This window comes from Pundamilia nyererei, unplaced genomic scaffold, assembly GCF_000239375.1.
Source record: "Pundamilia nyererei isolate P.nyererei 1_Seehausen unplaced genomic scaffold, PunNye1.0 scaffold00255, whole genome shotgun sequence".
Lineage (NCBI taxonomy): Eukaryota > Metazoa > Chordata > Actinopteri > Cichliformes > Cichlidae > Pundamilia > Pundamilia nyererei.
The window spans coordinates 395560-402393 of NW_005187656.1; the positions used below are offsets into that span (position 1 = coordinate 395560).

The 6834-nt window shown below is 38.7% G+C and overlaps 1 long non-coding RNA gene and 1 other non-coding gene across 2 annotated transcripts; one reads left to right on the forward strand and one right to left on the reverse strand.

Annotated features, from left to right (window-relative positions):
- The first annotated feature begins 560 nt into the window (after positions 1 to 560).
- On the forward strand, positions 561 to 633 carry trnav-aac (transfer RNA valine (anticodon AAC)). Its single transcript has one exon. It is a non-coding gene; the product is annotated as a tRNA-Val (tRNA).
- Positions 634 to 1850: 1217 nt separating this feature from the next.
- On the reverse strand, positions 1851 to 4356 carry LOC102194595 (uncharacterized). The gene is made up of 5 exons (XR_001290575.1): positions 4251 to 4356; positions 4046 to 4136; positions 3375 to 3462; positions 3158 to 3291; positions 1851 to 3016 (listed from the first exon to the last, which is right to left on the reverse strand). It is a non-coding gene; the product is annotated as an uncharacterized LOC102194595 (long non-coding RNA).
- Between the last annotated feature and the right edge of the window lie 2478 nt (positions 4357 to 6834).

Sequence of the window (6834 nt, forward strand, 5' to 3'; positions counted from 1 at the left end):
GCTCATTTTTTGAGAATTTCACCACTTTTAGTTTTTATGGAAACTAGCTTGTGTTATTCATGACATGACATCATTTAAAATAACTTTCTAAAGCCAGTAAATAGCTGCCACTTAAGTATAAATCTAAATCATACAAATCATTTTGTATCATACAAAAAAAAAAAAAAAAGCAAAATCAGTTGCGCTGCTTTTTCATAATAAATGGGTAGGGGTGCAGTAAAAGTCACCAAGGCTCTGCACAGCTCCAAACTTCCTCTGCCAATGACATAAGTTTAAAAAAATGTGCGTTGGGGCTTCACGGTATGGATTTCTATAGCCAAGCAACTCAATATGTATGTGGCCAAGAACTTTAGTGCATGTAGGGAATCTTAGCACAGTTTACTTGTGTCAGTTAGTTCAGCTAGTGGGATGGCAGAGAGGGCAGCCCTTACATTATAGAAATAGTCACGTTATTTTTTTGCCTATCAGTTTCTAATCAAGCATAAATATTGACAGAAAATATATTGAGGGTCATGCATTCATGATTCACATATTGTGAAAACTGAGCGGACGGTTACGCAGTTTCCGTAGTGTAGTGGTTATCACGTTCGCCTAACACGCGAAAGGTCCCCGGTTCGAAACCGGGCGGAAACATGATTTTTTTTTTTTTTTTTACTTCAAGATGGCAGCGCGAGCAGACGCAGCGGCCCGGCGCTCTCCGCAACTTAGCAGCTTTCTTTTTCTGTGTTATTGTGTAAATACTTACGCTGTTGTGTACTTCACACACATGGAGAAATGCCGAAGTGCCTTTCATTGTTTTTTTAACAATGACAATAAAGAGCTATTCTGTTCAATGTGATGTTACATTTTCCTGAGAACTGACTGACTGTGATGACTCCTCCATGTGCTACATGCTATGTTGTCCTGGTAGTTGAGCCAGCTGTCTGTTCTCAGCCCTCCTCCTGTTTCACTGGCATATATCCATCACCAGAGGGCTCCACCGACCTGCCTGTTGACATCAGAGCAAACCCCTGTGTCATGTGACCTGGCTGGAGCTGCAAAGCTGGACTCAGACGTGGCCCAGGCAAGTTCAGAGGCAGTTGTGGAAAAGAGAGCAGGGAGCATGGTAAAGCACTGGAAGGATGAGGTGGAAACAGGAAGCGTGTAGATTCAGTGGACTTATCAGCATCCTCCATGCCCTCATCCTGACTCAGCTGCTCCTCTCCCCCACTGCTAACACCTGAATCCAAGCTGGGAAGCTCCGGGCTGTCAGCCTGCTGTTTCTCCACTCGCTCATAATCAGAACAAACCTGGATAGACTTGCCAAACACACCTCCGCTGCTTCCAAACAGCCTCTGAAAATCTGCCTTTTGTTTATTCCCTCCCTCCTTCTCTTCCTCAGCCTCAGGTTCTTCATCATGGCTATCAGTCATATTGATGCTATCTGCCTCCATGCTCTCTTCACTGACCTCTGCACAACTGCACATGCCTGAATCTAGACTCTGGAGCCTAAATCGATCATTGTCGAGCCTCTCAGTTTTCTCGTAGTCTGAAATCACCTGCACTGGCTCACTGTTACTGCTGCCTTTGAGCAGCAACATTAACGTCTCCTTTTCTTTCTCTCTCGCTTCAGTGCTGTCTTTACTTTATTTAGTTTACATATTCACCCTTCATTTAATTACTATTATTATTAATGTCTGCATTCAAATCTTTTGCATAAGACTGCCCCATTCCTTTACTGCAGCATCATTCAGTTACTGTTTGTTTGGAGGTCTTTCTTCTGTTTTGTCTTCACTTAATAAGAAGCATGCGTTGTGTGACTATAAAAATGTATTCTTTTATTCTTTTGATTCTTTTATTATGAACGTACTGTGGTGGAGAACAAACCCTCCTCGCAAAAAAAAAAAAAAAAATCATGTCACAGTTAAAAAACTTGGTTGAACTTTATAATAATATTACACTTTTAAGCATTATTGAGGTAATAAGTGTTGATGGGATTTATTATCTTTAAGGCTAACACTTGATGATTAGCAAAACACATTTGTTTATCCTTTACTGCACACAATGTATTGAAGAATAGTCTGGATTCACTCTGATGCTGGCAGACAAACAGGGGGAAGATCCTTCACAGGAATGTGGATGGAGGTCGTGATAGCTACAAGACAACCCCCCTTCTTGAACTCTATAGGCCAGGCTGGAGAACGACAGGTGGTTGCCATGGTAATGGGAGTGTTGTCTGCGAAAGGGTCATCTCCATATAAGGCTGATATCCAGAGAGGTGCAGAAGAAGAAACGTGTACCAGTATCAGACCGAAGGCCACCCTCAACTGATTCCACCAATCATGTTAACATTCTGTTTCTGTGAGCCACCATAAAAGTCTATACTATTTGGGTGTGCTGCTCTTTGTTCGTTTGGCTCTCCTGAGCGAGCAAAGAGACTCGGCAGCCGTTTTTTAACTTGAGCCTTCAAATGCTTAATACATTTAAGACAACGCGCTTTGAGCATGTTTGTCTTCTCTCTCTCAAAAATGAACCTAACAGTGTGTACTCCATGTTTTATATATAATTACTCCTCCTCAGTATGTCATTTTTAAATACACATATATTTATACATCTGTTACTACTACACCATGTACAGCTATCACTGATAGTAACTCACTGTTAGTATGAATTAAACACTTGCTAATACCTTACTATAACATTAATAACTCTTAACATTGTGACATTATTATTAAGTGCTACCAAAAACCTAAGTTTTATATACATCTGTGATTTTAAATATCTGGGTACAGGTTGCAATGTGTGCTGTGAAAGTTTATAGCAATTACACATGGTAAGTTTTTTTCTTTCTTCTTGCTGGTGACTCCCATGATGCAGTGGGGCTCCAGTCACTCCAGGCTCCCTTGCGGTGCTGAAAAATAGACCGCACACGAACGCGTGCCTCATACCTCTCGCCTTGTATCAGCAAATGTGGCCTCAGCTCTGCCTTGCACTCCTGCCCACATTGAATGCTACGTGTTTTGCGCACAGTGGGATCCTGACACACAGAAAGCAGTGCGGGGTTGAGAATGAATCTTGCTTGGATTCACACAGCCACAGGGTTGTCATTTAAACGTGCACTTTTAAGATCACTTTACACTTAAACTTGTTCACATTGTGTCACAAAATCTAAACTTACACTCCATGACTGATCCTGCTTCTTCCACTGCACTTTACTTTTGTATGAACTGATCCTTTCATGTTCGGGGACTTGGGACAACCAGGAAACAGACGTGAAGTTGACTTTTGGCTCTGCAGGAGGATTCACCTTTACTGCAAGATCACACACACAGTTGTTTTAGGTCACCATGAATAGCTCGCACTGTAAATCACAAAGAGCCAGTATTTATACTCACTGTGACAGGATGGCTTGAAGGAAGTGATTAAACTCTGCTTCATTTGGTTGCAGCTCAGATTAAGGGACAACTCATGGAAAGACAGAAACTGGAAAAAAAAAAATGTTTAAATCAAATTTGAAGTTTGCCAAAGTCAAAGATTGGAGTCACAAATAGCCAATCAGACAACAGAGTTGGTATAAACAGAGAGCAGCTATAAAGAGAGAAGAGATTAAACTTCTTTTAGACAGATAACGAGTACATGTATCATCACTCAGTACAAGACTAAAGCGGTGCAGTTTGAACTGTTCAACAGGCAAAAGTCTAGTAAAATAGAAATTAAAATATCCGAAGCGGAAAATGAGAAATAATAGATTCACTTAAAAGGATTTTTCTGTACTTTCAGATTTCATTGCAATTTCACTTTCATGCCATTAAAAAGAAGCTGGACAAAAGCTATAATTACCTTAAACTTCACTTCAAATACAGAACATGGAAAAGTCAAAGAGAATGATTCTGGCAAAAAAAAATTTTTAAAGATCCCTGCTCACTGATATGTGCTTGATAAATTTGGCTAACCAGTTTTTAAAATTAATCCAACATCGATCACTACTTAGACTACAAACTGACATATAGGACATATGATTGTATATCTGGGGCTTGAAAACAATTAGATTTTTCCACACACTCACAGTGTATTCAATTTCAAAGATCAGGGAGCACTTCTTTAGAGCTGGTCTGGAGACATCAAAAGACTTTAGGTCACAGGAAGCGCTGTAAGAACTGAAAAAACAACAACAGTATTAATCTCTTTTTGGTGCACATGATGACAGGTGTGATTTATGTATTGTGAGTATTTATGTGTTGAGGATTTCTCTTTGTGACCGAGGTCCTTACAGGCGTCGAGATTTATACTGAGCATGTATGGTGCATGCAATGTCATCAGACACGTATCTGCTGTTCCACAAACATGTGATGTTTCTATTGTAGTCAGTGTAGCAAGTGAGATCTGTGAGAATTAAAACAGGAGAGATTAAATGAAAATGAGTAAATATGTCAAACAACAGATCTTAAAGTTTGTTATATGATATAAATCAAGAGGGGGGGGGGGGGGGGACTAACTCTTTGGAAGGCTGGGACACTCCTCACTTTTGCAGACCAGTAGCATTGGCAGCAGAATAAACAGTGAATAAACGGTTTTCTTGTTTCTCTCCATTCTTCAGGTAGTCCGTTTTCTTACTTAGAGACCGCTGGGATGGTTTGTTTCCAAAGTTTAGTCACTCAAAGAGTTGAAGGATTGTACTCACTTCAGTACTGAGTGCTTCTTGGTTCTCCTGCACAGATTCATGTGTACATGAATAAAGTAAAAAATCATGGGGCTGATAAGATACAGATGATTCTGATTCCTCACTCTTTTTTGTTCATGCAGTCACACACAAACACATATAGAAATACATTAATACGAATACAACAAGAATAAGTTCTATAAACAGGTGATAAAACAGAAAATCCTGCCTCATTTTGTCCTCTGTGCTTCCACTTACACAGACTAAGAAAACAGTCAACGACTTCAGTCAGTGACTTACCTGCTGGTTGACCTGCGACTTATCTGTTCTCAACTGCTGATTTGATTCCACCTGATATACTGTCAAAGAGCATCATGTGAAGTCTTTGCGTATCACCTGAACCACCCGAAAACCTCCCAAAAACAAACAACAACAAAAAAGGCAAAGTCATTTCCTCCAGGATGTACCATTTTTGAGCGTGCACAGCAACACACACAAAGACACAGCGTGTTATCTATATTAATGCATTAGCAGTAGCTGCATTTGCATGTGAACCACACTGACATTTAAACTGTATTAAAAACAGGATGAAAAATTAAATGTTTGTTCAGATTTAGTGTTTTGCCTCCATGTGCAAGCTAACCTAGAAAAGTTCAAGCAAGCTTTTCTTTTTATCGTGATCAGTACAAACATGTTAAGTTTAAATGGACCATGCTGAAGTTTTAGGTTCTCTATGTGTTTAGATTCGCATTCGCATTATATAATCACATGTGGTATTCGGACTTTATCTCAAACATAGGGCCAGAGTCTGGAAATGATCTTTGGCTAAAATCTATTTCACAATTTAAAGCAGTTGATTTTAACAATAACTTGTTCTACCAGATCTATAAATGCCGAACTGCAGTAACAATAATCTGTAGCAGATGGCTAAAACATGTCAAAGAAATTATAATTTGGGTGTTGTGATTTATATATAGCCAGTCATATTCAGATTCATGTTAAGTGGCTTAAATTAAACTTTCTCTTAGACTTTTTCAGGTAACACTGGTAATACTTTTCTACATCAGCTATTATGACTGCTGGAGTTCCACGGGGTTCTACCTTGTCTTTTTTTCTTTGTAAGGCAAGGCAAGGCAAGGCAAGGCAAGTTTATTTGTATAGCACAATTCAACAACAAGGTGATTCAAAGTGCTTTACAGAGACATTAGAAACAAGAACAAATAAATAACAAAATACATGCACCCTCTAGGTCAAATTATTTGCCAACATATCATCCTTTTTAATTGCAATGCATTAGGTTTACACTTTGAATTTTGGAAATCACCATTTCATATGGATTCATGTCGAAAAATAGATGGCCTGCATTTTACTATAGTTAAAGGAGGCTAAAACAGAGCTCTATTAATTATTAACTGAGAAGCTGAAGAATTACCTGGGAGTTTTATAACTCCTTAAAACACAGGCTAGGAACCTTGGGATAATCTCTGACACAGATCTGAAATTTTACAGACTAATAAGTGCAGCAGTCAACAGCACTTTGTTTTTGCTTAAACAAAGTGCTGTTTAAGAATTATTAAAAACACTGCATTACTACGATGTCAGAGCCCAGCCATATTTATCTAGATATAGGACAGATGAAACTGTTCACTTAGTCAAATATAAGTATATCTTAAAGACATAAAGGTCTGGATGAGTCAGGCAAACTGACAAACTTGACAATTTGTACAAAATACAGACTTTCTAAGTGGAGTATAATTACTTTGAATAATGACTTTTCTTCTTTTTTTGCCCCTCTGATATCGATGTTTTAGCCCCTCTCATCATTTTCACAGAGGCGTGAGGCACCTTCCATCTTCTGACTTTTGGACTTCCCCTAACTCAGTGGGCAAAAAAAAACAAAAAACAAAAAAAACACCTCTTCTCTTTCTTTCTTTGCAAAAAAATGACTACAATCTGCAAAAATACACACAAAATGTCAAACCACATCCGAACTCAAAAATGAGTGTGTTTCTATTAAGAAAAACAGCCATTTGGTATTCAGAATAATCAGTCCTTTTCACCTTTCATCTTTTTTTCTTCACATTAGTATTTGAGGAGGATCTGAGGCTACATCTTCTAACAGGTGGTAAAGAAGCTCGTCTCAGCCCTGTTAACATTTTATACTAAACATACCGAACTGAACATTAATGCTAATA